We start from the raw sequence: 12,713 nt of genomic DNA, 5'->3' as shown, positions 1-12,713 counted from the left end.
ACTCGTCGGGCGTAATGCCTAACCGCCACAGTGTCTGACAACCGTGACCCCTGCTTCCCCCTAAATGGTAACCCAACACCTTAACCCCTGTTGGGAAGGGTCGTAGCACGGGATGGTGAGAATCCTAATACCGCATGCTCCTATATGACAATAGTACGATTGCATAGTGCCACCGTGTCCCATTCCACGGGCCACCAATGCATTCGTTTCCAAGCCGACTACGGCATCTAGTCTATCATTGCATTATGCACCATGATGTCCACATTCAACATATAAACATCTCATTCAATTGGCATTTGAAAAGTAAACATAGCACATATGCACATCAATGTGTGGAATGACTAATCTATATAGCATATTCATGATGACATGACTAGATTAGATATAATTAAATGAATGCCAAACAAATGCCTTGAAACAAGGCCAAACGTCCTCTCCCCACTTACCTGTAGCGTACAAGGATTCCCGATCGGTACGGGTGAGATCCGGAGCGAATCGGGTAGGATTTGGTGAACCTAACATAATTGGGGTTAGTACTTTACCATTTTAGAATCAAAATTAATGAAATTTGATGTCAAAATCATGTTTAGAACGTCAAAAGAAGGTCACACGTCCGATTTGGGTTCGATCGGACATAAGGATCACCTTCGGGGCCACACGGGTGGGTCAGACAGGTGGGCTGTCTACCCACCGGTTTTACCCACCGGTTAGGACCGACGGGTAGGGGCCCGCCGGTAGTACCCGCCGGTGGTACCCACCGGTTGGGCCAGGGACCCCCTTGCTAGGACCGGCGGGTAGGGGCCCGCCGGTTGTACCCGCCGATGGTACCTGCCGGTTTTGGCGGAAAAGACACTATTTCTTCCCCATTTTCTCCATTTTTTCTGGGGAATCAAATGGGGTTTTTCCCCACCCATTCTTCACACCTTCAAGGTCCTATAGGATGGTTCTAACCTAGATCTAGGTTAGATTCAAGTGAGGGAAAACCATCTTACCTTCTTTGCTCAAGAACGACTTCAAACCCTTCAAATCGCTTCAAACCCTTCAAATCGCTTCAAACCCACAATGTTCTTTCCACCTTGTCAATATCTCTTCAAATCCTTCACGATCAACACATAAATCATCTATTAAACCTTAGATTCATCATTTCAAAGGGGATTTACAAGATCTCAAGAAACCATACTCGAGTCAAGGGTTTAAAGCTTGGATATGGTGAATGTTCACAAACCCAACTTTTCTTATCTCCAACTGTAGATCTAGAGTTGAAGATCACTCTCCCGGCACCGGAATGGGAAGATCGAGCTTCGGCGCCGCTGAAATCCCCCTTTTCTTCCTCTTCCTTCTCTTCCTTTCTTCTTCCCTTTCTTTTCTCTCTCCTCTTTACTTTTCTCACCAACGTACGAGGGTAATAAATGGAAAGAAAGAAAATCATAAAGCCTTATATACCATTCCTAATTAAGTGAATAGTGCACTTGGATGGGTCACTCAGGTGGGTGCACCCACCTGTCCTACCCACCTGAGGGCCAAAGCTCGGGATTTTGATCGGGTTCGGACCTCGGCGCGAACCCCACCCCAGGCATACGATGTAGCATACGTATATACCTTAAAATACGGATATAATACCTATTTTATCCGTACATAGCCTTATGGTAAGTGCACGTACACGGTTTGGGCACTCCCGTCTCTTCTGGCACTGGCTCAGACTTGTCGGGCTAGCCGGTGTTTAAGGTCACCCGTGCCATCATAGCCCATAAAGAACCCGCTCTAATTTCCTCTGGCTCGGTTCCTGCATAGTTAAACCGGTTCAACCGTGAAATCAGACCGGGTTTAAGAAGCGGGGTATTACATTACCCCCCCTTCTGAAAAATTTCGTCCTCGAAATTGCGTACCTGGTTGATAAAAAAGATGAGGGTACTTGGCTGCATTTCATCCTCTACCTCCCAAGATGCTTCTTTAAGTGAGTGACCACCCCATCGCACCTTTACATAGGAAATGGAGCGATTGCGAAGGGTTTTCACCTTCCGGTCCAAAATTTCAGCTGACTGTTCTGTGTAGGTCATATCAACTTCTAGGTTCTCTGGTTCCACGGGTAGTACATGAGATGGATCATGCACGTATTTATTCAGCATGGATACATGGAATACATTGTGAACATCCCCAAGCAAAGGTGGCAGAGCAAGCATGTAGGCTACTGAGCCAACCCGGGATAAGATCTCAAATGGTCCGATGTATCTTGGGCTCAACTTCTCCTTTCTGTGAAACCTTTGCAAACCTTTAGTAGGAGAGTTCTTGAGAAATACCTTTTCTCCTGGCTGAAATTCAATCTCCTTCCTGCGGGTGTCCGCATAGCTCTTTTGACGGGACTGAGCTGCTTTAATCCATTCTCTAATAACGTCGACTTTGTCACAAGTCATTTGTATCATCTCAGGTCCTAACATTCGACGTTCACCTACCTTATCCCAATACAAAGGAGTTCTGCACTTTCTGCCATATAACGCCTCATACGGAGCCATCCCAATTGTAGCTTGGTAACTGTTATTATATGCAAACTCCATAAGAGGTATATATTCTTCCCAACTGCCACTCATCTCCATTGCACATGCCCTGAGCATGTCTTCTAATATCTGTATGGTTCGCTCCGACTGACCGTCCGTTTGTGGGTGAAAAGTTGTACTCAAATTCAGCTGTGATCCCAAAGCACGCTGTAAGCTTTTCCAAAATCTGGACGTGAACCTTGGGTCCCTATCCGAAACAATGCTCACTGGCACTCCATGTAAACGCACTATGTTGTCCATGTAAAGTTGTGCTAGTTTGGTCATGGAGAACTTGGTCTTGATAGGAATGAAATGAGCAGTCTTGGTAAGCCGATCCACAATCACCCATATCGCATCCATTCCCTTAGGTGTACTTGGTAGTCCGGTGACGAAGTCCATTGTAATCCTTTTCCACTTCCATTCTGGTACTGGGAGTGGCTAAGGGTACCATAAGGTCGATGCCTCTCAGCTTTCACTTTCTGGCAGGTAAGACAAGTCGCCACATACAAAGCTATGGTGACTTTCATGCTTGGCCACCAGTAACTTTGTTTGAGGTCTTTGTACATTTTGGTACTTCCTGGGTGAAGTGAGTACTCGGAGCTATGTGCTTCTCTCACTATCTTATCTTGTATATCCAAATCATCGGCTACACACAATCTGTCTCGAAACATCAATGCCCCATCACTGGCTAAAGTAAAATCTGGGTCGTTCATTGTTTGGTCTTGAACCTTAACTCTGATCCGCTGCAATTCAGGATCTAAAGGTTGCTTCCTTATCACCTCTTGCCTAATTGTCGGATGCACCTATAGAGCCGACAAGGATACCGTCAACCATTTAAGGTTTTCTGGTTGAGGTTCAAGCTCTAAGGTTGCCCCTTCATACAAGAGGGTTTCATCCATTAGCATCGCCTCTTGTACGAGTGGTGAGTTGACTGCTAAGTATGAGAACGACACAGTCTGTGTCTTCCGACTCAATGCATCTGCCACTACATTAGCCTTGCCGGGATGATACTGAATATCGCAGTCATAATCCTTCATGAGTTCAAGCCATCTTCTCTGTCTCATGTTCAGATCCTTCTGGGTGAAGAAGTATTTCAGGCTTTTGTGGTCACTGTATATCTCACACTTTTCCTCATACAAATAATGTCGCCAGATCTTAAGGGCAAAAATGACTGCGGCTAGTTCCAAGTCATGAGTGGGGTAATTCTTCTCATATTCCTTTAGTTGTCGGGATGCATACGCTATTACCTTACCGCGTTGCATGAGAACACAACCCAAACCAACTTTGGAAGCATCGGTATAGATCATCATTCCACCTGTGCCTTCAGGAATAGTCAGCACAGGGGCAGTCACCAACTTTTCTTTCAATTCCTGGAAGCTCTTCTCACATTCCTCTGCCCAGTCGAATTTCACACCCTTTTTAGTCAACTTGGTCATTGGTGCTGAGATCCGGGCAAAATTCTCGATGAACCGCCGGTAGTACCCAGCCAAACCCAAGAAGCTTCTAATTTCAGTAACATTCTTGGGGCTTTCCCATTCCACTACTGCTTTCACCTTAGCAGGATCTACTTCGATTCCAGCTTTAGACACTACGTGCCCCAGGAATCCAACTTGTTCAAGCTAGAATTCACACTTGCTGTACTTGGCAAACAACTGTTGATCTCTCAACCTCTGTAACACCATTCTCAAGTGTTGAGTGTGCTCCTCTTCGGTCTTGGAGTAGATCAAGATATCGTCAATAAAAACAATTACCCATTTGTCGAGCACATCCTGAAATACTCGATTCATTAGATCCATGAATGCTGCCGGCGCATTGGTTAACCCGAAGGACAACACTAGGAACTCATAATGGCCGTATCGAGTCCTAAATGCTGTTTTGGGTATATCACTGCTCTTTATCTTGAGCTGATAATAGCCGGACCGAAGGTCTATCTTTGAAAATACCCTGGCTCCTTGCAACTGATCAAATAAATCATCAATGCGTGGCAATGGATACCGGTTCTTAATGGTTAGCTTATTCAACTCCCGGTAATCTATGCACATACGCAAACTACCATCCTTCTTCTTGACAAACAACACCGGGGCACCCCAAGGTGAAACACTTGGGCGAATAAACCCCTTTTCCAATAGTTCCTGCAACTGCATCTGCAACTCCTTCAATTCAGCTGGTGCCATCCTGTATGGAGCCTTAGATACTGGAGCTGCTCCAGGAGTCAAGTCTATGGCAAACTCCAACTCCCTATCAGGTGGTAAATGCATCAGATCATCTGGGAAAACATCGGGAAACTCTTTAACCACCTTTACTTCTTCTAGAGGTGTAACTCTTGCATCAACATCGAGTACCGAGGCTATGAAACCCTGACATCCACTTTCTAGCAACTTTACCGCTTGGAGAGAGGAGACAAGGACCTTCCTCACCCTTTTCATTGTATCTGCTCGGTATACCCACTCTTTCCCTTCGTCATCTGTTACCTTAATCAGCCTTTCCGCACAGATCACATTAGCTCGATGAGCCGACAACCAATCCATACCCAATATAACATCAAAATTCTGCATATTGAATTTAATGAGTTGTGCATCAAAGTTCTTCCCACTAATCTCCACTGGGCACGGCCTATACACTTCCTTCAACTGTGCAATTTTACCAGTAGGCATACTAACAATCATTCCATGGTCTAGGATCCTGGGTGACATCCCAAGTTTCTCCACAAATCTCTTAGATGCCAACGAATGAGTAGCTCCTGAATCAAATAAAATATAGGCTGGTATGCCCGATATGGGTAGGATACCTAGTATAACAATGTATATAATTTTAGCAGGTCATCAATATTAATCATAATAAACTTCTTAATTTAAAATGTACCTGCTACAACTTCTGTACTAGCCTCAGCTTCCTCGGCTGATAGGGCATACATCCTTCCCTGCGGTTGACTGCCTCGAGGTAAGGGAGGTCGGTACGCAGAGGGCTGACTGGAGGGCAAGGCTGGTCTGGCCCGACAGTCTTTCGTATAATGCCCATATGAATGGCAATTGAAGCAACGAATCTGAGATGTCGGAACCGGAGCGGGGCCCCTCTGCACTTGACCCGTTGCAGATGGAGGTCGAGGTGGCCTTGGAGCCGTAGGTGCCACACTAGTGTTCGGGCGAAAAGAGGTGGAACCCTAACCACCAACTGGCCTAGGAGGGTAGCCAGATGGCCTATAGGGCTGCCTATACATAGGCCCAGAACTGTATGATCCGCGGTATGCTTTGGAGGAATTTCCCACATATGGGAATGGATTTGTTCTCTTCCACAGTCCAGGAGTGAGGGACTGTTCACCCTTTTGCTTATCTTCCATGGTCTTGGCCTTCTGTACAATCTGGCCATATTCGGTCAAATCCAAGACTTCAAGCACAGACCCAATAGATGCTTTTAGGCCTTTTAGGAACCTTGCTGCCTTCTCTTCAGCTGTTCGCATATGCCTTGGGGCAAAATGGAACAAACTCTCGAATTGTTGTTGGTACTCAAGGACAGTCTTACCTCCTTGAGTTAAGGCCATGAACTCAGTCTCCTTTCGGTCTCTGAAACTGCGTGGATAATGGTTATCCAAGAACAACTCCTTGAACTTCTCCCAAGTAGGTTCTGGATGAGCAGCCATCAATATAGGTTTGGAGGCTTGCCACCAAGAATTTGCCTCTTTCTTGAGTTGCAACCCAGCACAAATAAGTTTCTGAGCATCCGTGCACTCAAGCACCTCAAATATCTTCTCTAATTCTTGGATCCACTGATCCGGTTCCAGAGGATCACTCCCCACCTTAGAGAATACAGGTGGTAAGTTCCTCTTGAACGACTCCACTACCCTTGACGTATTACTCATCGTCGGGAAGTTAGGAACATAGGCAGGATAGTAGGAGTATGGAGGAGGCATCCCATTCTGAGGAACACCGAATGGTGGGATTGGAGGTGTACCCCCCACTTGTGGTCCCGTTCCTGACCCTACAGGTGGGTCCTGTGGAGTGAGTACTCGGGGAGGTTGACCCGGTTGAGAAAAATCCAACTGTTGCTGGATGGCAGTCATAAATGCTTGCTGTTGCTGAAGCATTTGTTGCTGGAAAGCTTGTTGGGACTGCTGGATTATAGTAGCAACATCTCCCGGTGTAATGACCGGTGGAGGGTCCGGGAGTGAAGTCATAGGTGGGTCCCCATGTGCCCCACCCTGACCAAGGGTCTCTGGAGGTAGTGGAGGTGAGGTATGCCCCACGGAGCGGGACCTCCTGGGATTTTGTCGAGGACCCCGCGAGGTACCTCGGGCATTACTACCGGATCTAGTACGTACCATCGTATCCCTGTACCTGGAACACATCACACACCATATTGGTTAAACACCGTAAAATTGATTTCGGCACACAATCATATGCCATTACATGAGGTGTTGTAGTGTATGATAGCCTGTAAATAATCGCAGCTCAATTCCAAGATACAGGCAAAGTCCCCAACAGACATGCTAATGGTCCCACTTGACCATAGCATATTAATCATAGGAATAATATCCATAATGAAAATCAATGAAATCACACTAGGAGGAGAGAAGGGAAAAATAAAAGAAGGAAATTTTTTTTTTAAATTTCCCAACTGTCATAACCGGTGGGCTGCACCGGCGGGTAGGGGCCCACCGGTTATACCCACCGATCTTAATGCCTTACACCGGCGGGTGGCACCGGCGGGTAGGGGCCCGCCGGTTATACCCGTCGATCTTAATGCCTCACACCGGCGGGTGGCACCGGCGGGTAGGGGCCCACCGGTTATAACCGCCGGTCTTGCCCGTGTAAAAACACGAACAGGGCCCTACAGACCCTGTTCTGCCTGTCACTCTCACAATCTCCCTTCTCTTTCTTCCTTTCTCCCTTGGGCGATCTTGGAAGTTTCCTCGGCGCTTCTACTCGCGGGTCCACTCATCCACTCGGCGCTTTAGAGAAGAGTCAACTCGTTCTCCTTCAAGTAAGTTTCTTCTTCTTCTCTTTTCCAGAATTTCCATTTGGGGTAAAATGCATGTGTAGGCTTCACTTTAGGTTGTCTTTCCAAATTTTTCACCATAGAATAGTGTTTCCATGTGATTGTGATGCTTCTACTGTGGTCATTTGTAGTTTATAGGAATTTTATCTCTCCATTTGGAGAAAACCCCAATTCGTGCCCTAGTTTCCAAATTTGGGGATTTCTTCAATTCTTACTCTTTTTCTCCAATTGATGACTCCTTTGTGATGCATTCCATTTGATTTACACTAGATATGCTTTAGATCTCATGAATTCTCCATTATGCTTGGAATCCCCATGTAATTCTATGAAAATCCCTCTTTTGTATTGATTTCCTTGGTTCTTCATCCCATACTTGCATTCTTGGAATTCCATAGCCTTTTTGGGTACGTTCTTGCACATTCATGATCCCGCTACTACGGCATTTTGCTCTAGACCTAGGGTTTCAAGCTATTCTCCATTATGTTCGAATTTGCACATTGGACTTGAATTCCCTCGTCTTATTTATGCTCTTTGCTTTTGCTGTCATTCTACTGTTTTGGCATGTTTCTATGCGTCGTAACCTACCGTGCTTCATGTCATAGGTTTCCTATCGTTCCTAGATTGTTGCCTTTCCTGTTTTGCATGAATTGGGTTTTGGATTTCCCCTTTTTAATGCTGCTGTCATTTTCCTTCCTGTACTAATCCCTACTTTCTTTTCTTATTGCCAGGATGTCGTCACGCACCGGCAAAGGACCATCTTCCTCTGGCGCTCGACGTAAGACCACCGCTTCCAAGCGGAAGAGTGCGGAGACCAGCTCTTCAGCTCCTCGCACGGGGAGACCTGCACCTGCCTAGTCTGACCCTTCAGACTATGATGAGGAGCACTTTCTTAGTGCAGAGGCAGCAGCCAACTGGCCCAACTTCCTGAAGGGGTCAGTGATGATGGAGAAGACCGTGGTAGTCGAGGACTTCCACAAGGCTAGGCTTCAGGAGAGGTTCTCAGTATTGGGCTGGGACTCTATACTTCATGTAGACCGACCGTGCTACAAGCAGCTCGTCCGTCAGTTCTATTGTAACCTAGAGGTGTCGTATCCGTGTGGGGAGTTCACCATCAGCAGCTTGGTGAAGGGGGTGGACATCCAGTTGACGGTGGGCACCTTGGCCAGTATCTTAGGTATATCGGCGGCAGGACACCGATACTACAGTCCCCCCAGGGGTAGGCCTCAGGGACCGTTCATGAGCCTGGCGACACCGGACTTCATCTACGAGACCATCTGCGGCAGCAGCAGTCGCCCGGAGTCCGAGACATCCTTCTACCCTGAGGTTCGTCTATTCGCCCGGTTGATCCAGTTCAACCTGCTCCCCAGAGGAGGTCATCGGAACCAGGTGGGTTTCATGGCGGCTTTCATTGCATTCTGCATCTTCACGTCCGCAGAGGGAGGCGGCGAGCACTTGTGCCTCCCATACATTATTCTTAGGACGATGGAGCACCATACTTCCCACCCAGAGGACGGAGGATTCCCTTACGGCAGGATCCTCACTAGGATCTTCGAGTTCTTCGGGGTGGATCTGAGCGGTGAGGAGGGGAAGACTCCGGGTGATAGGTTCGACCGGAGAAACCTCCTGAAGATGGGTCTTCCAGACCCTCATGGATTCACCTCCGAGATCAGGAGTTCAGAGAGGTAGGGTTAGGAGGGCTGCCCCTATGGGAGGAGGAGTCCAGTGAGGAGGATGAGGACTACGTTCCTCAGGATGAGGAGGAGGATCTGATGGGTGGCAGCATCCCTGAGGAGGCGCCTCAGGAGTCGAGAGGTCCTGGTCCTAGTTCTTCTAGAGCTACAGCCCCACCACCTGGGAGTGGTGCTTACGACTTTGAGGGCATGACGTCCTCCATGCGGGCCTTGCAGGATGGCCAGGTTCAGATACTGAGGCGGCTGGACGAGATTGTCTCCAGGGAGGAACGCCTTATGGAGAGGCAGACCACCTTGGAGGATTCCTTCCTTAGGCTGGGTCAGGACTTGGACACCACGGCCAACGCTATCTTAGCAGATTTTGGCCGGCTACGGAGGGAGGTACGGCTGGTGAACGCGAGGTTCGATTATTACGATCACCGCCTCGACGTCAACTCCAGGCCTCCGGCGAACGTGGTGATCATCGACGATGATGACGATGACTAGTGAGGGCTTGGTTCGCCCACACTAGCTGTTTACCCGTTTTCTCCTTTTTATAGACGTTGTATATTTATTTACTTGTTCTCATTTTTGTATCTGTATTGTAACTGGTTTCATTTATGGAATAATATATCTTTGGTAGTGATCATTTTTGTGGTGAATTCATATGTGGAGTACTTGTGTGGTTTTGTGGTGATGTATTTGGCTATCTGTGCTCTTTGTTATATTTATTATCTGTCGTTTATCAGGTATTTGTGTAAAATTTTTGGAAATCCCATTTTACGCCGTTATGCTGCCGAAATTTCGTCAAAATAGTACTTTATAGGTTATAGTTCCAATCTAATTACCTTTTATCTACACTCACGCATGCCATGAATGCAACTTATAATATAACCCCATTTTTATACTTTCTTTCTTTGACTTTTAATCTTTAAGCTTTTATCTTTACCCAACCCCATTTTCCTATTATAGAGTCTACGGGATTCTAATGGTATGCTGTGAGTGGAGCAGAGCATTACGCTCTGATACCACTGTTTGTCACACCCCGTTCACACTGAACCGGAGTGGTGATCGAGTTAACACCAGTTAACCCAAACCTGCCAGGATCATCAGATACTGTATTCCACCACAGCATACACACACTAACATAAGTTCATCAGATCAGCGGAAGACTAAGTTTTACCTGTGAATAAATCCCATATACTTGATACCCGAATGGTGATACAATAATTATATACATTTGGGCCCGAAGGCATGATATATACACAAAAAGAATAAAATTCAAATATCAAGTATATACAGGAAATCATCAAACCATCAGAGTACACAGCTCGGCTCGGTATCAAGGCTGGAGCTTAGCTCGGTGTCAAGGGTCGTGCCCAGCTCGGCATCATATAGAAGAGCTCAGCTCGGCCTCAGAAGTGGAGCTCAGCACGGCCTCAGAACTGCTGTCCCGCAGCACAACTCTCACACGAGCAGTCAGCGCCGTGCTCTAACTCCTCAGGGGTCCACCAGTCCTCTTCAGGAAACTCGACTGTGGGACCCACCCCATGCTCCTCAGATGTATGACCTGCAAAATCATCTAAAAAGGGGTGTACACGTGGGATGAGCTCACTAGCTCAGTAAGTAGAAAGATGGACCACACAGCAGTCCACACATCACAACACATCATATGCACTACATGCCATGCTATACATTTTAAATCACATCCACCTAAGCAACATTACTAAGTCTTTGGTTTTAGTGCTACTACAACCACAGTGCGCGTATACTCCGGGTACGAGCCGCGAACTCCCTCCCGTGACACGCCCATAGGGCTGTCGGAGAAGGCCCACCGTGAGTACTCAGAAAAGTAAAGACAATGTCGTCCACCGGCTCTCAACAGAAATGTAAATGACTGAAAATAAAGGTGCTGACTCCAGTAATTTAAAAGCAGTACGATTGGCCCTCTTGAATGTACCACCGGGGTTGCCGACTGTCCTACATGACTCGTCGGGCGTAATGCCTAACCGCCACAGTGTCCGACAACCGCGAACCCTGCTTCCCCCCAAATGGCAACCCAACACCTTAACCCCTATTGGGAAGGGTCGTAGCACGGGATGGTGAGAATCCTAATACCGCATGCTCCTATATGACAATAGTACGACTGCATAGTGCCTCCGTGTCCCATTCCACGGGCCACCAATGCATTCGTTTCCAAGCCGACTACGGCATCTAGTCTATCAATGCATTATGCACCATGATGTCCACATTCAACATATAAACATCTCATTCAATTGGCATTTGAAAAGTAAACATAGCACATATGCACATAAATGTGTGGAATGACTAATCTACATAGCATATTCATGATGACATGACTAGATTAGATATATTTAAATGAATGCCAAACAATGCCTTGGAATAAGGCCAAACGTCCTCTCTCCACTTACTTGTAGTGTACAAGGATTCCCGTTCGGTACGGGTGAGATCCAGAGCGAATCGGGTAGGATTTGGTGAACCTAACATAATTGAGCGGGGTTAGTACTTCACCATTTTAGAATCAAAATTAATGAAATCCGATGTCAAAATCGTGTTTAGAACGTCAAAAGAAGGTCACACGTCCGATTTGGATTCGATCGGACATAAGGATCACCTTCGGGGCCATACGGGTGGGTCAGACAGGTGGGCTGTCTACCCACCGGTTTTACCCACCGGTTAGGACTGGCGGGTAGGGGCCCGCCGGTAGTACCCGCCGGTGGTACCCGCCGGTAGTACCCGCCGCTGGTACCCGCCGGTTGGGCCAGGGACCCCCTTGCTAGGACCGGCGAGTAGGGGCCCGCCGGTTGTACCCGCCGGTGGTACCCGCCGATTTTGGCGAAAAAGACACTGTTTCTTCCCCATTTTCTCCATTTTTTTTGGGGAATCAAATGGGGCTTTTCCCCACCCATTCTTCACACCTTCAAGGTCCTATAGGATGGTTCTAACCTAGATCTAGGTTAGATTCAAGTGAGGGAAAACCATCTTACCTTCTTTGCTCAAGAACGATTTCAAACCCTTCAAATCGCTTCAAACCCACAATGTTCTTTCTACCTTGTCAATATCTCTTCAAATCCTTCAAGATCAACACATAAATCATCTATTAAACCTTAGATTCATCATTTCAAAGGGTATTTACAAGATCTCAAGAAACCATACTTGAATCAAGGGTTTAAAGCTTGGATATGGTGAATGTTCACAAAACCCAACTTTTCTTACCTCCAACTGTAGATCTAGAGTTGAAGATCACTCTCCTGGCACCGGAATGGGAAGATCGAGCTTCGGCGCCGCTGAAATCCCCCTTTTCTTCCTCTTCCTTCTCTTCCTTTCTTCTTCCCTTTCTTTTCTCTCTCCTCTTTACTTTTCTCACCAACGTACGAGGGTAATAAATGGAAAGAAAAGAAAATCATAATGCCTTATATACCATTCCTAATTAAGTGAATAGTGCACTTGGATGGGTCACTCAGGTGGGTGCACCCACCTGTCCCACCCACCTGAGGGC

This window comes from Macadamia integrifolia, chromosome 9 (assembly GCF_013358625.1).
Source record: "Macadamia integrifolia cultivar HAES 741 chromosome 9, SCU_Mint_v3, whole genome shotgun sequence".
Lineage (NCBI taxonomy): Eukaryota > Viridiplantae > Streptophyta > Magnoliopsida > Proteales > Proteaceae > Macadamia > Macadamia integrifolia.
This window is presented reverse-complemented; position numbering follows the sequence as displayed.